Raw genomic sequence first — 22,913 nt, 5'->3', positions numbered from 1 at the left:
GGTTCGATATGTAAGCTGCAACACCCCAAGTGAGTCATTCCAGACCAAGTATTAGTACTGATTTGAAGGAAGACAAAGCATACTTACCTGGTACGGGAGGTTACCGTGATCCGCAAGGCGGTCCTCCCAGGGCGAGGCCTTTCCATTGCACCTCGGTTTGGCTGACCCCTGCGATCACCCCAAATGCGGGTGACTCGAGTACGTAATTTATAAGTGTGGGGGTCTGCGTCCGCGCTAACCCCTGAAATCTCAAATCAAAGAATAGAACTGGGCAAGAAATAAAGATGTGACAACATCGTTTCTCACGCTGCTATATTGTGGGTTACTGACTGTACGTATTGTTAAATGCCTTTGTAATCATAATATAGAGAAGATTTCCCACCCAAACAAACACGGCGTCCTCATACGGGGGCGCAGTGCTAAAAAGCACTTAGTCTCTTTTTATTCCACCCGTGAAGATCCAAGTTAGAATTGGTCTTCAGTAACCCATGCTTGTAAGAGTTGACTTCAGGGTGGTCAGGCTCGCTGACTTGGTTGACACGTCATCGTGTCCCAATTGTGTAGCTCGATGCTCATGATTCTCATCACTGGGTTGTCTGGTCCAGACTTTATTTACAGACCGCCGTTATATAGCTGGAATATTGCTGAGTGTGGCGTTAAAGAACAAATCAATCTTTGTATTCAATTATTTCATTGATTTTAACAAAGATATGGAGCTGGAACATGAGATTTCTCCGTTAGAATTAGTCTTCTCGAGATTGTTACCGTGATCGGATCGATATCTTGGTATCGAGATTTTGTTGTGCTTGGTGTTTGTCTCTTAGACTGAATAATTTAAGCGCTAGATTAAAAGTAGACATGTATAGCAGTGGGGATTACAGGTTAAAATGGTCCCCAGCAACCTTTGATTGTTCTGAAATGCGGCCACATGGATTGAGTGACCAAACACAGTGACTTGGTTGATATGTGTTATCGTAACCCGGATGGATCGTTCTTCGTAATAACAATCACTGGATTGTCTGATCCACACTTGATATTTTTCAGTCCCCGTGAAATAGGTGGCGTATTTCTGGGTTCCGTGTTGCACTAACTTGTCTCTTTCTCCCAAAGCGCGAAAAAATGCAATTTACAATGTGAAAGTTTCGTATCCCTTCATGACGAACGATTACAACTTTACATTCTATATTAATTAGCTGCTTTGCTTTGTGAAACGGGCAAAACTTCAACCTCGGGTAAAACTGATTCTAAGCTTAGTACTTAAGGTTTATGAGGCGCCGTTCTTCTAAGACCGCCTCCGTGGTGTAGTGGTTAGAGCGTCCGCCCGGAGAGCGGAAGGTCGCGGGTTCGATCCCCGACCGCGTCATACCAAAAGACGTTAAAATATGGTACTTGTTGGTCCCTGTCTGGCGCTCGTCTGGCGCTCGGCATTGATGGGTACAACAAGGACTGGTCGGCTCGGAGTCAGTATAATGTGTCTGAGTGGGGTATTCATGCTTCACTGCGGCATGGTATCTCAGTGGGCTAGCACTATAAAACCAGCTTCAGTCTGGGCTAGTACAAGCAGCCGCACATACACATACGCATGCATGCACGATGCCATATGAGCGAAATATTCTCAAGCACGACGAACCTCACCCGTTCTTCTAACCCTATTCCAGCGTGTGTAATGCTATTAAAAGCATGTACACGTATGTGAGATAGAATTTATAATCATCTTTATATGATAGTAATACATATCATGTTGTATTTGTATGTTGTAACAGGTATGTGTAGTACAGGTGTAATATGTATTAATGATGCGTTTCAAAGAGATGGGGACAGTGGGGTAGCCTAGTGGTTAACGCGTTCGCTCACCACACCGAAGACCAGGGTTCGATTCCCCACATGGGTACAATGTTTGTTGTTTGGACATATTTTATTCAGTGTTGAAATGGATTGAGCACAAGTTATGTAACTTATTACCGCCCGCTCCCATCAGAAACATGAACAATAATGATTGGACGTAATGGATGGACATAATAATATTGAGACATATCATTGATTAATTGAAGCGCTTACTTCGTACAATGTATTTATGCACATGTCTAAATATATTTTCATTGATAGTATTTGGCAGAGCAGGGTTGCCGTAAAGAATGATATCAATGTCTAACTGAACTTTTGATAGTTCAAAGTCTTTCTTCAGATCAAATGTACAATGTGAAGCCCATTTGATGAAATATTGCCAATTTGATGAAATATTGCTAAATCGGCGTTTAACTAAACTCACACACTACAAAGAAATGAATAGGTTCTGTGATGAATTTAGCGGAAAACAGTGATGAAATATCATTACTTTCCAGGCTTTAAGAAATTCCATACTTATACATAATATGACCAGAAAAAGGTAAATACTATTTAAAGAAACATCCCTCCGCCTGTCTAATCATTTTGGGTCCATGAGCTGACAACATGTAAAACGGACCCAAGATCGCTTTGATTGGCATTTTAGAAGTTGTTTTGTGCTGTCGGTAGTATTTCCTTCAGTTTGACAACTGTATAAGATCTATGCCGAAATACTTCTGGACTGTGTACACTTGAAAATGTTAATTTATCAATTGCCTTTGATCAACAATGAATACTTTTTCTTCGTTTTAACAGTATATCAGCGAGTCGAACCCTTTCACAGTGAAGCCAGACGTTTCCTGCATCTTTTGCAGCAATGACCGTAACGGGGTTTTCATGGTTTTGTGACCTACAGCGGTAAATCAATAACACCACCTTACTCTACACCTCGTGTCGAGGCAGAAGGAAAGGCAGTGCGACCCTACAGGTTCAAATGCTAGTGTTTGATTGGTCGACGTAAGTGACCTTCACATTTCATTGTTTGCAAACTCAAAACAGCGCCGCCTCGGATATCTCCTTTGATAGACTTTAATGTTGATTATGCTTCTTAATATCCCGGTATTCAAGACATAGAAAGTGAAACCGAGACTTTGATTCGCAGTTAGCAAAGTTATTTGTTGTACATAATACCAGTAAGGTTTCAGGCTCGCGTATCCTTCAATAAATGTTTGTATCCTCTCAACCCTGTACGGAGATTAGACGGAATACGTTGACTATGCGTGTACACAACTGTGTCGGTTATGATCCCAAATGAAGTCTACGTTTAACGGGCACAGTCTTATTAAAAACCGTAAATACCACAAAATTAAAGTTGATTTGTATTTTGAATGCAGAAGAGATGTATTTTCCCTTATTACTCTGCTGTTTATATAGGTTCGATATGTAAGCCGCAACACCCCAAGTGAGTCATTCCAGAGCAAGTATTAGTACTGATTTGAAGGAAACCAAAGCATACTTACCTGGTACGGGAGGTTACCGTGATCCGCAAGGCGGTCCTCCCAGGGCGAGGCCTTTCCATTGCACCTCGGTTTGGCTGACCCCTGCGATCACCCCAAATGCGGGTGACTCGAGTACGTAATTTATAAGTGTGGGGGTCTGCGTCCGCGCTAACCCCTGAAAACTCCAATAAAAGAATAGAATTGTCAAATGCTGAAAGTGTTGTGGTTCATTATAACATCGCCATGTTAACTGTTTATCAGTGATGGGTGAGTTGAAATTGTACGTCGCATCAACAAAATACAATAAGGCTATGTCTAATATTCTATGTCAAATATTTAATAATAATTATCACTTACAATTCATTCATATTTAGTTATTTATATCTGAACTCGCTATTTCTTGGCTATAATTTCAACATTTAGTATTTATAGTGAAACTAAATTATCTTAATTGTCTCAGCCTATGCACTAAACTCTCTCACTTCCGTGTATTTGTATCAAACAGTACTGTGACTACCCAACCCGTGAAGGTCCGGGTAAGAATTGATCTTAAGTAACCAATGCTTGTCATCAGAGGCGACTAACGGGATCGGGTGGCCAGCCTCGCTGACTGGGTTGACTCATGTCATGGCATCCTAATTGCGTAGATCGATGCTCATGCTATTGATCACTGGATTGTTTGGTCCAGACTCGATTATTTACAGACCGCCGCCACATAACTGGAATATTGCTGAATTGGGCGTTAAACCAGAAAGTTATCATTCCTTTTGTCACATGTATTTGTTAACAAAGTTAAAACCCGACTTGTTCCATGTTGAGTGGCATGTCTGATTTCCACTTCTGTTGGGTACTGGTAAATGCATCTATTTACATCTTGGATGTTCTCGGAAAACTAACTCGTATCGGCTTACGCAAGACATTGTCAATGTGATGAGATCGAGGAACGTACAATATACGTTTTCCGTACGTATGATGCAAGATAATGTACTTGCAGAGAGACGTACGGTGTACGTCTGCAGTAATATACATTTTCCTTCACCAAGATGGGTTAGGGTGATAAACTGTCTACCTGTATGATAACTGGAAGGAAATGAAGTGAATGATATCGACCAAAATATGAACGAGTACCGTCACAGAAATCCTTGTTGGACAAACTGTAAAGTTAATGGCTGTAGTTTCTAAATATTTCGAGATACACTCGTGATGCCACCTCAGCTTAGTGAGAGCCCCTACCAGAAGAAGTAATGTGTTGAAAATGTGAGCTGGCATACTTACCTGGTACGGGATGTGACCGTTCTCAGCATCGGTTCTCCCAGGATGAGGCCTTTCCATTGCACATTGGTTTGGCTGACCCCTGCGATCACCGCCAAATAGGGGTGACTCGAGTACGTAATTTATAAGTGAGGGGTTTGCGTCCGCGCTAACCCCTGAAAAACTCAAACCAAAGAATAGAATTGAAAGAAACATGTGACCAACACCGTCTCTCTTGCTGCTGCTATTGGCTGACTGTACATCAGTTTGTATTGTTAAATGTCTTTGAGGTCATTACTTACCCCGACACACAATGGGTGGGTTGAAATTGTACGTGGCATCGGCAATATAAGGTTATATTTCCAAGCCAAATCGTTAATAATAATTATCAGTTAATATTAAATTTATTTCACATTTACTCGAGACCCGTGAAGATCCGGGGTAGAATAGGTCTTCAGCAACCCAGGCTTGCCACAAAAGGCGACTTATGGTTGTCGTAAGAGGCGACTTACGGGATCGGGTGGTCAGGCTCGCTGACTTGGTTGACACATGTCATCGGTTCCTAATTGTGCAGGTCGATGCTCATGTTGTTGATCACTGGATTGTCTTGTCCAGACTCGATTATTTACAGACCGCCGCCATATAGCTGGAATATTGCTGAGTGCGGCGTAGAACTAAACTCACTCACTCACTCACATTTACTCGGTGACAGTTACTTCTTGTTTATTACTTCAACATTTAGTGTATTTAATGAAACGTGTACTGTATGTCCGTTTTCAATTGAATGATTTTAAAGATATTCTGTATGCTGTACAAATGCAACTCCCAGCCTGGCAGAAGGTAATGAAGAGGAACCAGTCCTGGCAACTGGAAGAGAAAATCGAGCGAGTAGCATTGTATTGATGATGCAATGTGGTGTACTTTTAACGGAAATTTGGGCACAGGTGTACTGAGCGTGCGTCAGCACCAACGCTTGTAAACTAAATGAAAGAGTTTACATTTACCTCTATTGAAAATATTTTTTGTTGAAAAATATGTCTTACTGTTCCTGCTATACAGTGTTTCTGGATGAATGTTTCAGCATTTTCTTGGAGATATTTCCGTTAAACCATGGCTGTACCCTAAAAGGGGGTTAAGTACTGTAAAATTATTGTCCTGGGAGAGTACGTAAGTCCCAAAACATTCAAAGTAAATTTAAACCTACTACCATTTTAATCGTAGAATATATGTTCGTTTAATTTGTGGCTGGATTATCTAAAATTGCTAATAGCTGAAGGGATGGTGTAAATCCAGCTAGGGTTCAAGCAGGGAGCAAATGTACTGTAAGTCCCCATGGTCCCTAGTATGGTGATCTACCTTCAGTTGTTGGCAATCTATAGCCTGTTTTTACCTTGTATTGTCATCTATGTTTAAACTGTATTAGATTCAATTACTAGTTTTAAATTCGAATCTGTGATAATCTAGTTATTTTACTGTCCTTCGTTGACAGGTTTTTACTATTTACCATTCATTACTATGTATAAAATTAATTGTTCTCGTCACGATATGGCTGAAATATTGCCGATGTGACGATAAATTTTAACTCACTCACTCCGTTAAACCAATTCAAAATAATAGAAACTGCTTCCATGTTTAGTGGTATTATATATTTCAGGTGTTATCAAGTACTCATAGCAGTGCCTAAATTTAAAATTAGCCGTTTATGAAAATCAAGTAGGTATAAACTCACGCTAACAGTTTTGAATGTGATATATGAAAATCGACCGACGCACAATAAACGTTTTCCGTACGTATGATGTAAGATAATGTACTTGTAGAGAGACGTATGGTGTACGTCTGCAGTAATATACATTTTCCTTCACCAAGCTAGGTTACCGTGATAAACTGTCTAATTGTATGATAAATGAAAGGGAATGAAGTGTATGATATCGACCAAAATATGAACGAGTACCGTCACAGAAATCCTTGTTGGGGCAAACTGTAAAGTTAATGGCTGTAGTTTCTAAATAATCCGAGATACACTCGCGATGCCACCTCAGCTTAGTGAGAGCCCCTACTAGAAGAAGTAGTGTGTTGAAAATGTAAGCTGGCATACTTACCTGGTACGGGAGGTGACCGTTCTCAGCATCGGTTCTCCCAGGGTGAGGCCTTTCTATTGCACCTTGGCTTGGCTGACCCCTGCGATCACCGCCAAATAGGGGTGACTCGTGTACGTAATTTATAAGTGGAGGGGTGTGCGTCCGCGCTAACCCCTGAAAACTCAAACCAAAGAATAGAATTTTGCTACCAAGAAAGACGCAACCGTCGTTTCTCACGCTGCTACTGTTAGCTGACTGTACATCAGTATGTATTGTTAAATGTCTGTGTGTTCATAACCTACCCCGACACACAAATGAACCTGTGAAGATCCGGATTAGAATTGATCTTCAGGAACCCATACTTATAATGGGCGACTAATGGGGTCGAGTTTTAGGCTCGCTGACTTTGTTGACACATGTAATTGTATCCCAATTGAGTAGATCAATGCTCATGCTGTTGATCACTGGATTGCCTGGTCCAGAATCGATTATTTTCAGACCGCTGCCATAGAGCTGAGTGCGGCGTTAAACCAGAAAGTTATTAATTTTGTCACATTTTTTATTTGTTAATAAAGTTTCAAAATAAACCCAAGTGATTCCATGTAGAATATCATTTCTGATTGCCACTTCGGTTGGGGACGGGTGAATACATCTACTTAGATCTTAGATGTTCTCGGAAAACTGACGGGTATACGCTCGCGAAAACTGTCGTCAATGTGATGAAATGGAGGAACGGAGCATACGTTTTCCGTACGTATGATGGAAAATAATGTAGTTGTAGAGGTATTTGACATTCCAAGTGCTATGAAGTACTAATATAATTACCTACTGTGACAGACGTTTTTGAAAAGCTGGTTATGCATGAGCAAATGGGGAAATATTTGAATGTGATGTTTCAAAATCTGAAACCGTACAATAAACGTTGTCCATACGTATCATGTAAGATAATGTACTTGTAGAGAGACGTATGGTGTACGTCTGCAGTAATATACATTTTCCTTCACCAAGATGGGTTAGGGTGATAAACTGTCTACCTGTATGATAACTGGAAGGAAGTGAAATAAATGATATCGACCAGAATATGAAGGAGTACCGTCACAGAAATCCTTGTTGGGGCAAACTGTAAAGTTAATGGCTGTAGTTTCTAAATAATCCGAGATACACTCGTGATGCCACCTCAGCTTAGTGAGAGCCCCTACCAGAAGAAGTAGTGTGTTGAAAATGTGAGCTGGCATACTTACCTGGTACGGGAGGTGACCGTTCTCAGCATCGGTTCTCCCAGGGTGAGGCCTTTCCATTGCACCTTGGTTTGGCTGACCCCTGCGATCACGCCAAATAGGGGTGACTCGTGTACGTAATTTATAAGTGTGGGGATTTGCGTCCGCGCTAACCCCTGAAAACTCAAATCAAAGAATAGAATTGTGGTAACGAGGAAGACGTGGCCGTCGTTTCTCAAGCTGCTATTGTTGTTACCTTACTGTACATCAGTATGTATTGTTAAATGTCTGTGTTCATAACTTACCCCGACACACAGTAGGTTGGTTGAAATTGTACGTGGCATCGGCAATATAAGGCTACGTTTCCAAGCCAAATCGTTAATAATTATCAGTTAGTATGAATTCATTTTACATTAACTTATATAATCATAGATATTTCTTGTTTATTACTTCAACATTTAGTGTATTTAATGAAACGTGTACTGTATGTCCGTTTTCAATTGAATGATTATAAAGATATTCTGTATGCTGTACAAATGCAACTCCCAGCCTGGCAAGAAGGTAATGAAGAGGAACCAATCCTGGCAACTGGAAGAGAAAATCGAGAGAGTAGCATCGTATTGATGATGCACTTCAGTGCATTTTTAAGGGAAATTTGGGTACATATATGCTGATTGTGGGTCAGCACCAACGCTTATAAACTAAATAAAAGAGTTTACATTTACCTCTGCTGAAAATATATTGGAAAAAATGTCATGCTGTTCATGCTATACAGTGTTTGTGGATTAGTGTTTTAGCATTCTATCGTAGATGTTTCTGTTGAACCCATTTCAAAATGAAACAATCTCTTTCCATGTTAGAGGTACTTGATATTTCAGGTGCTACCAAGTGCTCATAAAATTACCTACTTTGAACTTTAGACGTTTATGAAAATCTGGTGTGCATGAGCTCATTGAAACAATTTTGAGTGTCATGTTGAGAAATCGATAAACTCTAGAGTAAACGTATTCCATACGTTTGATGTAAGATGATGTATACTTGTAGAGAGACGTATGGTGCACGTCTGCAGTAATATACATTTTCCTTCTCCAAGATAGATTAGTGTGATAAACTGTCTGCCTGTATGATAACTGGAAGGAAATGAAGTGAATGATATCGACCAAAACTTGAAGGATTACTGTCACAGAAATCCCTGTTGGGAAAAACTGTAAAGTTAATGGCTGTAGTTTCTAAATAATCCGAGATACACTCGTGATGCCACCTCAGTTCAGTGAGAGCCTCTACCAGAAGAAGTGTGTTGAAAATGTGAGCTGGCATACTTACCTGGTACGGGAGGTGGCCGTTCTCAGCATCGGTTCTCCCAGGGTGAGGCCTTTCCATTGCACCTTGGTTTGGCTGACCCCTGCGATCACCGCCATGGATAGGTGACTCGAGTACGTAATTTATAAGTGTGGGATTTGCGTCCGCGCTAACCCTGAAAACTCAAATCAAAGAATAGAATTGTGGTAACAAGAAAAGTGACCAACCGTCGTTTCTCAAGCTGCTGTTATTAGCTAATGTACATCGGTATGTATTGTTAAATGTCTTTGTGGTCATTACTTACCCCGACACACAATGGGTGGGTTGAAATTGTACGTGGCATGGGCAATATAAGGCTACATTTCCTAGCCAAATCTTTAAGAATAATTATCAGTTAGTTATATTAATATATAAGTGGTTAAAGCGTTGGCTCCTCGAAGACGGGTTCGATATGTTAATGCATTTCTGGTGTCCCTTACTGGAATATTTAAAACGTCAGTATATTAATCATAGTTATTTCTTGCTTATTACTTAAACATTTAGTGTATTTAATGAAACGTATAGTGTAGGTCCGTTTTGAATTGAATATTTTTTAAAGATATTCTCTATGCTATACAAATGCTACCCAGAGCCTGACAGAAGGTAATGAAGAGGAACCAATCCTGGCACCTGGAAGAGAAAATCGAGCGAGTAGCATTGTATTGATGATGCAATGTAGTGCACTTTTAACGAAAATTTGGGTACAGATATACTTAGTGTGCGTCAGCACCATCGCTTGTAAACTAAATAAACGACTTTACATTTACCTCTGTTGAACATATTTTGGTAAAAATGTCTTGCTGTTCATGCTATACAGTGTTTCTGGATGAATGTTTTAGCATTTTATTGGAGATATTTCCGTTGGATAAATTTCAAAATAATACAAACCGATCCCATCTTTAGTAGCATTTGATATTTCGAGTGCTATCAAGTTCTCATAGCAGTACCTATTTTGAATATGAGACGTTTATGAAAATCTGAGAGATATGAACTCACGCTAACAGTTTTGAATGTGAAATATGAAAATTGATAAACGCACAATAAACGTTTTCCATACGTATGATGTAAGATAATGTACTTGTAGAGAGACGTATGGTGTACGTCTGCAGTGATATACATTTTCCTTCTCCAAGATAGCTTAGTGTGATAAACTGTCTACCTGTATGATAATCAAGGAAATGAAGTGAATGATATCGACCAAAATATGAAGGATTACCGTCACAGAAATCCTTGTTGGACAAACTGTAAAGTTAATGGCTGTAGTTCCTAAATAATCCGAGATACACTCGTGATGCCACCTCAGCTTAGTGAGAGCCCCTACCAGAAGAAGTAGTGTGTTGAAAATGTGAGCTGGCATACTTACCTGGTACGGGAGGTGGCCGTTCTCAGCATCGGTTCTCCCAGGGTGAGGCCTTTCCATTGCACCTTGGTTTGGCTGACCCCTGCGATCACCGCCAAATAGGGGTGACTCGAGTACGTAATTTATAAGTGTGGGGGTTTGCGTCCGCGCTAATCCCTGAAAAACTCAAACCAAAGAATAGAATTTTGCTACCAAGAAAGACGTGGCCGTCGTTTCTCACGCTGCTGCTGTTAGCTGACTGTACATCAGTTTGTATTGTGAAATGTCTTTGTGTTCAGAACTTACCCCGACACACAGTGAACCTGGGAAGATCCGGGTTAGAATTGATCTTCAGGAACCCATACCTATAAGGGGCGACTAATGGGGTCGAGGTTTTAGGCTCGCTGACTTTGTTGACACATGTAATTGTATCCCAATTAAGTAGATCAATGCTCATGCTGTTGATCACTGGATTGCCTGGTCCAAAATCGATTATTTACAGACCGCCGCCATATAGCTGGAATGTTGCTGAGGGCGGGTTAAACCAGAAAGTTATTAATTTTGTCACGTGTATTGTTAATAAAGTTTCGAAATAAACCCCAACTGGTTCCATGTAGAGTATCATTTCTGATTGCCACTTCTGCTGGGGACGGGGGAATACATCTACTTAGATGTTCTCGAAAAAATGACGGGTATAGGCTCACGAAAACTGTTGTCAATGTGATGAAATCTAGGAACGCAGAAAACGTATTCCGTACGTATGATGGAAGATAATGTACTTGTAGAGGTATTTGAAATTCCAAGTGCTATGAAGTACACATAAAACTACCTACTGTGACAGACGTTTTTGAAAAGCTGGTCTGCATGAACAAATGGGGAAATATTTGAATGTGATGTTTCAAAATCTGAAACCGTACAATAAACGTTTTCCATATGTATCATGTAAGATAACGTACTTGCAGAGAGACGTATGAAGTACGTCTGCAGTAATATACATTTTCCTTCACCAAGATGGGTTAGGGTGATAAACTCTCTCTACCTGTATGATAACTGGAAGAAAATGAAATAAATGATATCGACCAAAAAATGAACGAGTACCGTCACAGACATCCCTGTTGACAATATTGTAAAGGTAACGGCTGTAGTTTCTAAATAATCCGAGATACACTCGTGATGCCACCTCAGCTTAGTGAGAGCCCCTACCAGAACAAGTAGTGTGTTGAAAATGTGAGCTGGCATACTTACCTGGTACGGGAGGTGGCCGTTCTCAGCATCGGTTCTCCCAGGGTGAGGCCTTTCCATTGCACCTTGGCTTGGCTGACCCCTGCGATCACGCCAAATAGGGGTGATTCGAGTACGTAATTTATAAGTGGAGGGGTTTGCGTCCGCGCCAACCCCCGGAAAACTCAAACCAAAGAATAGAATTCAACTATCAAGGAACATGTGACCAACACCGTCTCTCTTGCTGCTGCTATTAGCTGACTGTACATCAGTTTGTATTGTTAAATGTCTTTGAGGTCATAACTTACCCCGACACACATTGTACGTGGGTCGGGGTATGCTATAAAAACCAAATCGTTAACGTGGCATCGGCAGTATAATATTAAAGCATTTCATATTTACTCGAGACCGTGAAACCGGGGTAGAATAGGTCTTCAGCAACCCAAACTTGCCACAATAGGCGATAATTATCAGAAACCTTACCGTAATTTTTACGGTAAAAGTTCGGCAGCCATGCTGCCAGTATTTATGCCGTAAATTTTACGGTAAACCGTAACGATGACTACCGTAAATAATACGGCGTAACGAAAGTTCGGCAGCCGTGCTGCCAGTAATTATACCGTAAATAATACGGAAGACCGTAACAATGACTACCGTAAATAATACGGTAAATGTTCAGTGAGTGTTTCCAGATTATGTATGCTGCAATCATGAATGGTGTAAAAAAATACCACATATGATTACCATAAACAAATGAGCCATAAAGGCGATAGTGAACAGTAACATAATGCAAAAACCAATAAAGTGTTCTGTAATAACAAATTACTGATATATGATTTTTCTTCTGAAAACACACACTTAAAATATGGTGTTTAATGTCTCAAAATCCATAAAACATAAAACCATGTCAGTGCAGATGTTTATTTTTATTAACTCATTAATGATGAACACCACAACTGTGAAGTAGCTTACTACTGGACCATGCATAATTTATGGACATTCCCATATTTCTTAGCAAAAACTTAAAAGTCTTTCACATTTCACCACCCCTCCAAACGTGGGATCCTTATGATCGTCATCAAACTAAGCCATATATTATGAATGGTCCCTAGACTTGACAGTACAAATCAGACCCATTCTGTCAAGTAGGTACAGGTGTGACAAAAACATGAACAGGTTTGCTGTTAAGTTTTAAAAGTCACCTGATCATCTATTATTTCACAGGAACATGTGAAAATACAACTAAATCTGGAAGTAATTAACCAAAAAACTCAAAATTTAGTCTTGTAGCTTGTTATATTCTCAAAACAATATCCTGTCTAATTATAAGGCAATGAAATCAGCACAAAACATGAAACTCTGATCTTGAAAGAAAGCAAACTCTCCTGATGCTTTAAAACCTAGCAAAGCCTGACAATTAAGGATATGTTCAAACGAAATGTTTAAAACCTTCTCAGGAAGTTAACATGAAAAGAATATTTATCAACAGCTCCACTTAGTTGTCAGCAGTTTTGCATGGAACACATTCAAATAATACCTAAAATGTGAAAAAAACATTACTAGTCATATGAAATTGTTACAAACACCAAATTCCAGTTTATATCTCCACAGAATGCATAATATCTATCCTGCAAAATGGCAAGTTACATAAAAGTATCACTTCTCTACAGAATAATGAACATGTGTATCATGTTTTTTAATGATAGCTCACAGCATATCCTATAGTACTGCTACAATTCCAATGTAGGAAATATTTAATATTTATTTAAAAGTCACCTGATCATCTATTATTTCACAGGAACATGTGAAAATGCAACTAAATCTGGAAGTAATTAACCAAAAATTCAAAATTTAGTCTTGTAGCTTGTTATATTCTCAAAACAATATCCTGTCTAATAATAAGGCAATGAAATCAGCACAAAACATGAAACTCTGATCTTGAAAGAAAGCAAACTCTCCTGATGCTTTAAAACCTAGCAAAGCCTGACAATTAAGGATATGTTCAAACGAAATGTTTAAAACCTTCTCAGGAAGTTAACATGAAAAGAATATTTATCAACAGCTCCACTTAGTTGTCAGCAGTTTTGCATGGAACACATTCAAATAATACCTAAAATGTGAAAAAAACATTACTAGTCATATGAAATTGTTACAAACACCAAATTCCAGTTTATATCTCCACAGAATGCATAATATCTATCCTGCAAAATGGCAAGTTACATAAAAGTATCACTTCTCTACAGAATAATGAACATGTGTATCATGTTTTTTAATGATAGCTCACAGCATATCCTATAGTACTGCTACAATTCCAATGTAGGAAATATTTAATATTTATTTAAAAAAGTCACCTGATCATCTATTATTTCACAGGAACATGTGAAAATGCAACTAAATCTGGAAGTAATTAACCAAAAAATTCAAAATTTAGTCTTGTAGCTTGTTATATTCTCAAAACAATATCCTGTCTAATAATAAGGCAATGAAATCAGCACAAAACATGAAACTCTGATCTTGAAAGAAAGCAAACTCTCCTGATGCTTTAAAACCCAGCAAAGCCTGACAATTAAGGATATGTTCAAACGAAATGTTTAAAACCTTCTCAGGAAGTTAACATGAAAAGAATATTTATCAACAGCTCCACTTAGTTGTCAGCAGTTTTGCATGGAACACATTCAAATAATACCTAAAATGTGAAAAAAACATTACTAGTCATATGAAATTGTTACAAACACCAAATTCCAGTTTATATCTCCACAGAATGCATAATATCTATCCTGCAAAATGGCAAGTTACATAAAAGTATCACTTCTCTACAGAATAATGAACATGTGTATCATGTTTTTTAATGATAGCTCACAGCATATCCTATAGTACTGCTACAATTCCAATGTAGGAAATATTTAATATTTAAGAACTAAGGGTAAACTAATAATCAAAAGCATGTCTCTCCATTTTATATATTTTCAAGTATAGAACAATTACATATAAAAGCTATATGAACCTCTATGCCAATGTTGAATGTATGACCTTCATTAACTATAATTTTAGTTCCAGTCCAGAAATAATCCGTGAAAATAGAGCTGACAAATGGATGGACACACTGAATCCCTTCTGTATCTTTGTCCAATAATGTAGTGATGTGGTATGGTTTAAAGACAGTCATCATAATCACCCTGTGAATATAGTTATATAAATGAAAATATATACTGGCAAAAATAATATTGATAAAAAGTGTTAAATGAATTCAATAGGCGGTTTTCCCTATCTTCACAAAATATTGCCTGAGGCTGACAAAACATCCAATATTTTACACAACACTTTCAAAAAGTGAGTCATGGTTACTCCTCACTGATTCTATATTCATACTTATTACAAACAAGTGTGACAAGCTAGAACAATACGATTAACTTACTTATAATACTGCCATACTTGCTGTTTAAAAGAACAGCAATATTTCACTAAGATGTGTAACATGAAAACTGAAATGCATTCCCTCATTCAAAACATGAACAGTAACTGTGTTTGTAACATTAACTAGAATCATGAACTGACATACATGGGACAGTTTCTTTTTATAAAATAATAATAATGAACCAAAACAGCTCAGGAACAATTTACACCTATAGCCTCATGACGTTGACATTAATAACATAACTAGATAAAGTCTTCAAAGTTTGATCAAATAAAAAGCCATCTGGTTAGCATATCATTTAATACTGCCAGTGATGTAGCCATGTCAGTTAAATACCAGTTTTTATCTTCAGATTGAGAGATTTATGAACAGGACAAGTCTCGAAGACACTGGTACATTAATCCCATAACAACAGAGAGAAAACATTTTATTGTGATCACCTTTCATTGAAACAGTTCAATCATGTAAGATTTAAATCACATTCAGTGTAACTGAATTTTCCCATAACTGTTGCTTAACATATGTTCAGGATTTCACAAAAACATTTTGTCCAAATCAAACAGTAGAAGAAATTGTAAAGACAAGGAAAAAAGTGAGCAGCTTATGTATATCTCTTGCTCTTGGAGTCAACACTTGGAGTCAATACTCATATTAACGAATGAGGTTACCATGATTAATACATTTCCATACTAAAGAAAAGTCACATCTGCAACTTAATATTATTGAAGCAATATATTTAGGAATTCAGATATGCCAGGAGCAAGAAATTTGTTCCAAAAAGAAACTTGCATTAAACATGAAGTGAAACATCACATCTTTTTCATGTTTTGTCAGTAACAAAACATGATGGATGAATGGACAGGTAACTTAGCCAAGACACTTGAATGCGTACAAGTCCTCACAATCATACATCCATCCACTCGAAATCAGCCAAGTCGTTCACCAGTCTTAACACTTTAGCTGCAATCTGACGTTTCTTCTTTTCCCTTTGTTTCCTTTCGAACCTTTATCTGGATTTATCAGGATGAAACATCTGCAACATGGAAAGAATACAGGCCTCAATTTTAGAGATGATAACCTACTTGCACCAGGTGCAACCTGCAACAAAACTAGTTGCATAAACCAAATTCAAGTTGCACTGCTTTTACTGTAGTATGTAATATGCTAGTGAATTACTGGGATGTTTTCAGTCTAACATAATGCAACCAATTCCTGTTGTTCTTTTTTCCATTCTTTTAAATTTGTAAGTCTCAACTTTTTAGCATTGCTTGTCATTGGATTCACCTCTATGATGACAGTGTGCCAAAACGTCAGAGTATTCAGTGCAATGAAACATATTTCAGTAAAGTAGTAATGAAGCGATAGCACGCTGACAGTTTTCAAAGTGGTACAGGAAAATCGACAGACGCACAATAAACGTTTTCCGTACGTATGATGTAAGATAATGTACTTGTAGAGAGACGTATGGTGTACGTCTGCAGTAATAAACTCTTTCCTTCCCCGAGATAGGTTAGGGTGATAAACTGTCTACCTGTATGATAAATGGAAAGGAATAAAGTGAATGATATCGACCAAAATAAGAACGATTACTTTCACAGAAATCCCTGTTGGGAAACTTGTAAAGTTAATGGCTGCAGTTTCTAAATAATCCGAGATACACTCGTGATGCCACCTCAGCTTAGTGAGAGCCCCTACTAGAAGAAGTAGTGTGTTGAAAATGTGAGCTGGCATACTTACCTGGTACGGGAGGTGGCCGTTCTCAGCATCGGTTCTCCCAGGGTGAGGCCTTTCCATTGCACCTTGGTTTGGCTGACCTCTGCGATCACGCCAAATAGGGGTGACTCGAGTACGTAATTTATAAGTGTGGGGTTTGCGTCCGCGCTAACCCCTGAAAAAACTCAAACCAAAGAATAGAATTGTGGTAACAAGAAAGAGGTAACCGTCGTTTCTCAAGCTGCTATTGTTGTTACCTTACTGTAGATCAGTATGTATTGTTAAATGCCTGTGTGTTCATAACTTACCCCGACACACAATGGGTGGGTTGAAATTGTACGTGGCATCGGCAATATAAGGCTACATTTCCAAGCCAATCTTTAAGAATAATTATCAGTTAATCTTAAATTCATTTCACATTTACTCGATGACAATTACGTCTTGTTTATTATTTAAACATTTAGTGCATTTAATGAAACGTATACTGTATGTCCCTTTTCAATTGAATGTTTTTTTAAAGATATTCTGTATGCTGTACAAATGCAACTCCCAGCCTGGTAGAAGGTAATGAAGAGGAACCAGTCCTGGCAACTGGAAGAGAAAATCGAGCGAGTAGCATTGTATTGATAGTGCAATGTGGTGTACTTTTAACGGAAATTTGGGTACAGGTGTACTGAGTGTGCGTCAGCACCAACGCTTGTAAATTAAATGAAAGAGTTACATTTGCCTCTGTTGAAAATATTTTTGAAAAATGTCTTACTGTTCCTGCTATACAGTGTTTCTGGATGAATGTTTCAGCATTTTATTGGAGATATTTCCGTTAAACCATGGCTGTACTCTAAAAGGGGGTTAAAGTACTGTAAAATTATTGTCCTCCTGAGAGGGTACGTAAGTCCCCAAACATTCAAAGTAAATTTAAACCTCCTACAGTTTTAATCGTAGAATTTATGTTCGTTTAATTTGTGGCTGGATTATCTAACATTGCTTATAGCTGAAGGGATGGTGTAAATCCAGCTAGGGTCCATGCAGGAAGCAAATGTACTGTAAGTCCCCATGGTCCTTAGTATGGTGATCTACCTTCAGTTGTTGGCAGTATATAGCCTGTTTTTACCTTGTATTGTCATCTATGTTTAAACTGTTTTAGATTTAATTACTAGTTTTAAATTCGAATCTGTGATAATCTAGTTATTTTACTGTCCTTCGTTGACAGGTTTTTACCATTTATTATTCATTACTATGTATAAAATTAATTGTTCTCGTCACGATATGGCTGAAATATTGCCGATGTGACGATAAATTTTAACTCACTCACTCGCTCACTCCGTTAAACCAATTCAAAATAATACAAACTGCTTCCATGTTTAGTGGTATTTGATATTTCAGGTGTTATCAAGTACTCATAGCAGTGCCTCAATTTAAACTTAGCGTGAGTTCATTCCTATTAGATTTTCATAAACGGCTAACAGTTTGGAATGTGATACATTTGTATATGAAAATCGACAGACGCACAATAAACGTTTCCCATACGTATGATGTAAGATAGTGTACTTGTAGAGAGACGTATGGTGTACGTCTGCAGTAATATTATTTTCCTTCTCCAAGATACGTTAGTGTGATAAACTGTCTAATTGTTTGATAAATGTAAGGAAATGAAGTGAATGATATCGACCAGAATATGAAGGATTACCGTCACAGAAATCCTTGTTGGGGCAAACTGTAAAGTTAATGGCTGTAGTTTCTAAATAATCCGAGATACACTCGTGATGCCACCTCAGCTTAGTGAGAGCCCCTACTAGAAGAAGTAGTGTGTTGAAAACGTGAGCTGGCATACTTACCTGGTACGGGAGGTGGCCGTTCTCAGCATCGGTTCTCCCAGGGTGAGGCCTTTCCATTGCACCTTGGCTTGGCTGACCCCTGCGATCACCGCCAAATAGGGGTGATTCGAGTACGTAATTTATAAGTGTGGGGTTTGCGTCCGCGCTAACCCCCGAAAAACTCAAACCGAAGAATAGAATTGAACTATCAAGAAACATGTGACCAATACCTTCTCTCTTGCTGCTGCTATTAGCTGACTGTACATCAGTATGTAGTGTTAAATGTCTGTGTGTTCATAACTTACCCCGACACACAATGGGTGGGTTGAAATTGTACGTGGCATCGGCAATATAAAGCTATATTTCCAAGCCAAATCGTTAATAATAAGTATCAGTTAATATTAAATTCATTTCACATTTACTCGAGACCCGTGGAGAAAAGGTTTTCAGCAACCCATGCTTGCCACAAAAGGCGACTATGCTTGTCGTAAGAGGCGACTAACGGGATCGGGTGGTCAGGCTCGCTGACTTGGTTGACACATGTCATCGGTTCCCAATTGTGCAGGTCGATGCTCATGCTATTGATAACTGGATTGTCTGGTCCAGATTCGATTATTTACAGACCGCCGCCATATATAGCTGGAATATTGCTGAGTGCGGCGTAAAAAAACTTAAACTCACTCACTCACTCCCTCACATTTACTCGGTGACCGTTACTTCTTGCTTATTACTTCAACATTTAGTGCATTTAATGAAACGTATGCTGTATGTCCCTTTTCAATTGAATGATTTTAAAGATATTCTGTATGCTGTACAAATGCAACTCCCAGCCTGGCAATAGGTAATGAAGAGGAACCAGTCTTGGCACCTGGAAGAGAAAATCGAGCGAGTAGCATCGTATTGATAATGCAATGTGGTGCATTTTAAAGGGAAATTTGGGTACAGATGTACTGAGTGCGTCAGCACCAACGCTTGTAAACTAAATAAAAGAGTTTACATTTACCTCTGTTGAAAATATTTTGGAAAAATATGTCTTGCTGTTCATGCTATACAGTGTTTCTGCATGAATGTTTCAGCATTTTATTGGAGATATTTCCGTTAAACCAATTCAAAATAATACAAACTGCTTCCATGTTTAGTGGTATTTGATACAATTTGATATTGTGTGTTATCAAGTACTCATAGCAGTGCCTAATTTTGAAATTAGCCGTTTATGAACATCTAATAGGTATGAACTCACGCTGACAGTTTTCAAAGTGGTACAGGAAAATCGACAGACGCACAATAAACGTTTTCCGTACGTATGATGTAAGATAATGTACTTGTAGAGAGACGTATGGTGTACGTCTGCAGTAATATACACTTTCCTTCCCCGAGATAGGTTAGGGTGATAAACTGTCTACCTGTATGATAAATGGAAAGGAATAAAGTGAATGATATCGACCAAAACTTGAACGATTACTTTCACAGAAATCCCTGTTGGGAAACTTGTAAAGTTAACGGCTGCAGTTTCTAAATAATCCGAGATACACTCGTGATGCCACCTCAGCTTAGTGAGAGCCCCTACTAGAAGAAGTAGTGTGTTGAAAATGTGAGCTGGCATACTTACCTGGTACGGGAGGTGGCCGTTCTCAGCATCGGTTCTCCCAGGGTGAGGCCTTTCCATTGCACCTTGGTTTGGCTGACCTCTGCGATCACGCCAAATAGGGGTGACTCGAGTACGTAATTTATAAGTGTGGGGTTTGCGTCCGCGCTAACCCCTGAAAAACTCAAACCAAAGAATAGAATTGTGGTAACAAGAAAGAGGTAACCGTCGTTTCTCAAGCTGCTATTGTTGTTACCTTACTGTAGATCAGTATGTATTGTTAAATGCCTGTGTGTTCATAACTTACCCCGACACACAATGGGTGGGTTGAAATTGTACGTGGCATCGGCAATATAAGGCTACATTTCCAAGCCAATCTTTAAGAATAATTATCAGTTAATCTTAAATTCATTTCACATTTACTCGATGACAATTACTTCTTGTTTATTATTTAAACATTTAGTGCATTTAATGAAACGTATACTGTATGTCCCTTTTCAATTGAATGTTTTTTAAAGATATTCTGTATGCTGTACAAATGCAACTCCCAGCCTGGTAGAAGGTAATGAAGAGGAACCAGTCCTGGCAACTGGAAGAGAAAATCGAGCGAGTAGCATTGTATTGATAGTGCAATGTGGTGTACTTTTAACGGAAATTTGGGTACAGGTGTACTGAGTGTGCGTCAGCACCAACGCTTGTAAACTAAATGAAAGAGTTACATTTGTCTCTGTTGAAAATATTTTTGAAAAATGTCTTACTGATCATGCTATACAGTGTTTCTGGATGAATGTTTCAGCATTTTATTGGAGATATTTCCGTTAAACCATGGCTGTACCCTAAAAGGGGGTTAAAGTACTGTAAAATTATTGTCCTCCTGAGAGGGTACGTAAGTCCCCAAACATTCAAAGTAAATTTAAACCTCCTACAGTTTTAATCGTAGAATTTATGTTCGTTTAATTTGTGGCTGGATTATCTAACATTGCTTATAGCTGAAGGGATGGTGTAAATCCAGCTAGGGTCCATGCAGGAAGCAAATGTACTGTAAGTCCCCATGGTCCTTAGTATGGTGATCTACCTTCAGTTGTTGGCAGTATATAGCCTGTTTTTACCTTGTATTGTCATCTATGTTTAAACTGTTTTAGATTTAATTACTAGTTTTAAATTCGAATCTGTGATAATCTAGTTATTTTACTGTCCTTCGTTGACAGGTTTTTACCATTTATTATTCATTACTATGTATAAAATTAATTGTTCTCGTCACGATATGGCTGAAATATTGCCGATGTGACGATAAATTTTAACTCACTCACTCGCTCACTCCGTTAAACCAATTCAAAATAATACAAACTGCTTCCATGTTTAGTGGTATTTGATATTTCAGGTGTTATCAAGTACTCATAGCAGTGCCTCAATTTAAACTTAGCGTGAGTTCATTCCTATTAGATTTTCATAAACGGCTAACAGTTTGGAATGTGATACATTTGTATATGAAAATCGACAGACGCACAATAAACGTTTCCCATACGTATGATGTAAGATAATGTACTTGTAGAGAGACGTATGGTGTACGTCTGCAGTAATATTATTTTCCTTCTCCAAGATACGTTAGTGTGATAAACTGTCTAATTGTTTGATAAATGGAAGGAAATGAAGTGAATGATATCGACCAGAATATGAAGCAGTACCGTCACAGAAATCCTTGTTGGACAAACTGTAAAGTTAATGGCTGTAGTTTCTAAATAATCCGAGATACACTGGTGATGCCACCTCAGCTTAGTGAGAGCCCCTACTAGAAGAAGTAGTGTGTTGAAAATGTGAGCTGGCATACTTACCTGGTACGGGAGGTGGCCGTTCTCAGCATCGGTTCTCCCAGGGTGAGGCCTTTCCATTGCACCTTGGCTTGGCTGACCCCTGCAATCACCGTCAAATAGGGGTGACTCGAGTACGTAATTTATAAGTGTGGGGTTTGCGTCCGCGCTAACCCCCGAAAAACTCAAACCGAAGAATAGAATTGAACTATCAAGAAACATGTGACCAATACCTTCTCTCTTGCTGCTGCTATTAGCTGACTGTAGATCAGTATGTAGTGTTAAATGTCTGTGTGTTCATAACTTACCCCGACACACAATGGGTGGGTTGAAATTGTACGTGGCATCGGCAATATAAGGCTACATTTCCAAGCCAAATCGTTAATAATAAGTATCAGTTAATATTAAATTCATTTCACATTTACTCGAGACCCGTGGAGAAGGTTTTCAGCAACTCATGCTTGCCACAAAAGGCGACTATGCTTGTCGTAAGAGGCGACTAACGGGATCGGGTGGTCAGGCTCGCTGACTTGGTTGACACATGTCATCGGTTCCCAGTTGTGCAGGTCGATGCTCATGCTATTGATAACTGGAGTGTCTGGTCCAGATTCGATTATTTACAGACCGCCGCCATATATAGCTGGAATATTGCTGAGTGCGGCGTAAAACTAAACTCACTCACTCACTCACTCACTCACATTTACTCGGTGACCGTTACTTCTTGCTTATTACTTCAACATTTAGTGCATTTAATGAAACGTATGCTGTATGTCCGTTTTCAATTGAATGATTTTAAAGATATTCTGTATGC

At 38.7% G+C, this 22,913-nt stretch overlaps 1 protein-coding gene and 12 non-coding genes across 13 annotated transcripts in view; all 13 read left to right on the top strand.

Annotated features, from left to right (window-relative positions):
- Positions 1–22,913, top strand: part of LOC124276636 — a 48,169-nt gene that overhangs the window by 5,661 nt on the left and 19,595 nt on the right. The window lies entirely within an intron of this gene.
- On the top strand, positions 80–244 carry LOC124276652. Its single transcript, XR_006898601.1, has one exon. It is a non-coding gene; the product is annotated as a U1 spliceosomal RNA (small nuclear RNA).
- On the top strand, positions 3,337–3,501 carry LOC124276650. The gene has a single exon (XR_006898599.1). It is a non-coding gene; the product is annotated as a U1 spliceosomal RNA (small nuclear RNA).
- Positions 4,591–4,753, top strand: LOC124276648. The gene has a single exon (XR_006898597.1). It is a non-coding gene; the product is annotated as a U1 spliceosomal RNA (small nuclear RNA).
- On the top strand, positions 6,666–6,829 carry LOC124276646. The gene has a single exon (XR_006898595.1). It is a non-coding gene; the product is annotated as a U1 spliceosomal RNA (small nuclear RNA).
- Positions 7,886–8,048, top strand: LOC124276640. Its single transcript, XR_006898589.1, has one exon. It is a non-coding gene; the product is annotated as a U1 spliceosomal RNA (small nuclear RNA).
- Positions 9,185–9,347, top strand: LOC124276649. The gene has a single exon (XR_006898598.1). It is a non-coding gene; the product is annotated as a U1 spliceosomal RNA (small nuclear RNA).
- LOC124276641 lies at positions 10,563–10,726 on the top strand. The gene has a single exon (XR_006898590.1). It is a non-coding gene; the product is annotated as a U1 spliceosomal RNA (small nuclear RNA).
- On the top strand, positions 11,784–11,946 carry LOC124276645. The gene has a single exon (XR_006898594.1). It is a non-coding gene; the product is annotated as a U1 spliceosomal RNA (small nuclear RNA).
- LOC124276644 lies at positions 16,912–17,072 on the top strand. The gene has a single exon (XR_006898593.1). It is a non-coding gene; the product is annotated as a U1 spliceosomal RNA (small nuclear RNA).
- On the top strand, positions 18,723–18,884 carry LOC124276642. Its single transcript, XR_006898591.1, has one exon. It is a non-coding gene; the product is annotated as a U1 spliceosomal RNA (small nuclear RNA).
- On the top strand, positions 20,311–20,471 carry LOC124276643. Its single transcript, XR_006898592.1, has one exon. It is a non-coding gene; the product is annotated as a U1 spliceosomal RNA (small nuclear RNA).
- On the top strand, positions 22,119–22,280 carry LOC124276651. Its single transcript, XR_006898600.1, has one exon. It is a non-coding gene; the product is annotated as a U1 spliceosomal RNA (small nuclear RNA).

Source organism: Haliotis rubra, unplaced genomic scaffold, assembly GCF_003918875.1.
Source record: "Haliotis rubra isolate DU_JTF1 unplaced genomic scaffold, ASM391887v1 Scf210, whole genome shotgun sequence".
In the NCBI taxonomy this organism is placed as follows: Eukaryota; Metazoa; Mollusca; class Gastropoda; order Lepetellida; family Haliotidae; genus Haliotis; species Haliotis rubra.
The sequence above is the reverse complement of the archived record's forward strand: the minus strand, read 5'-3'. Positions and strand labels throughout refer to the sequence as shown.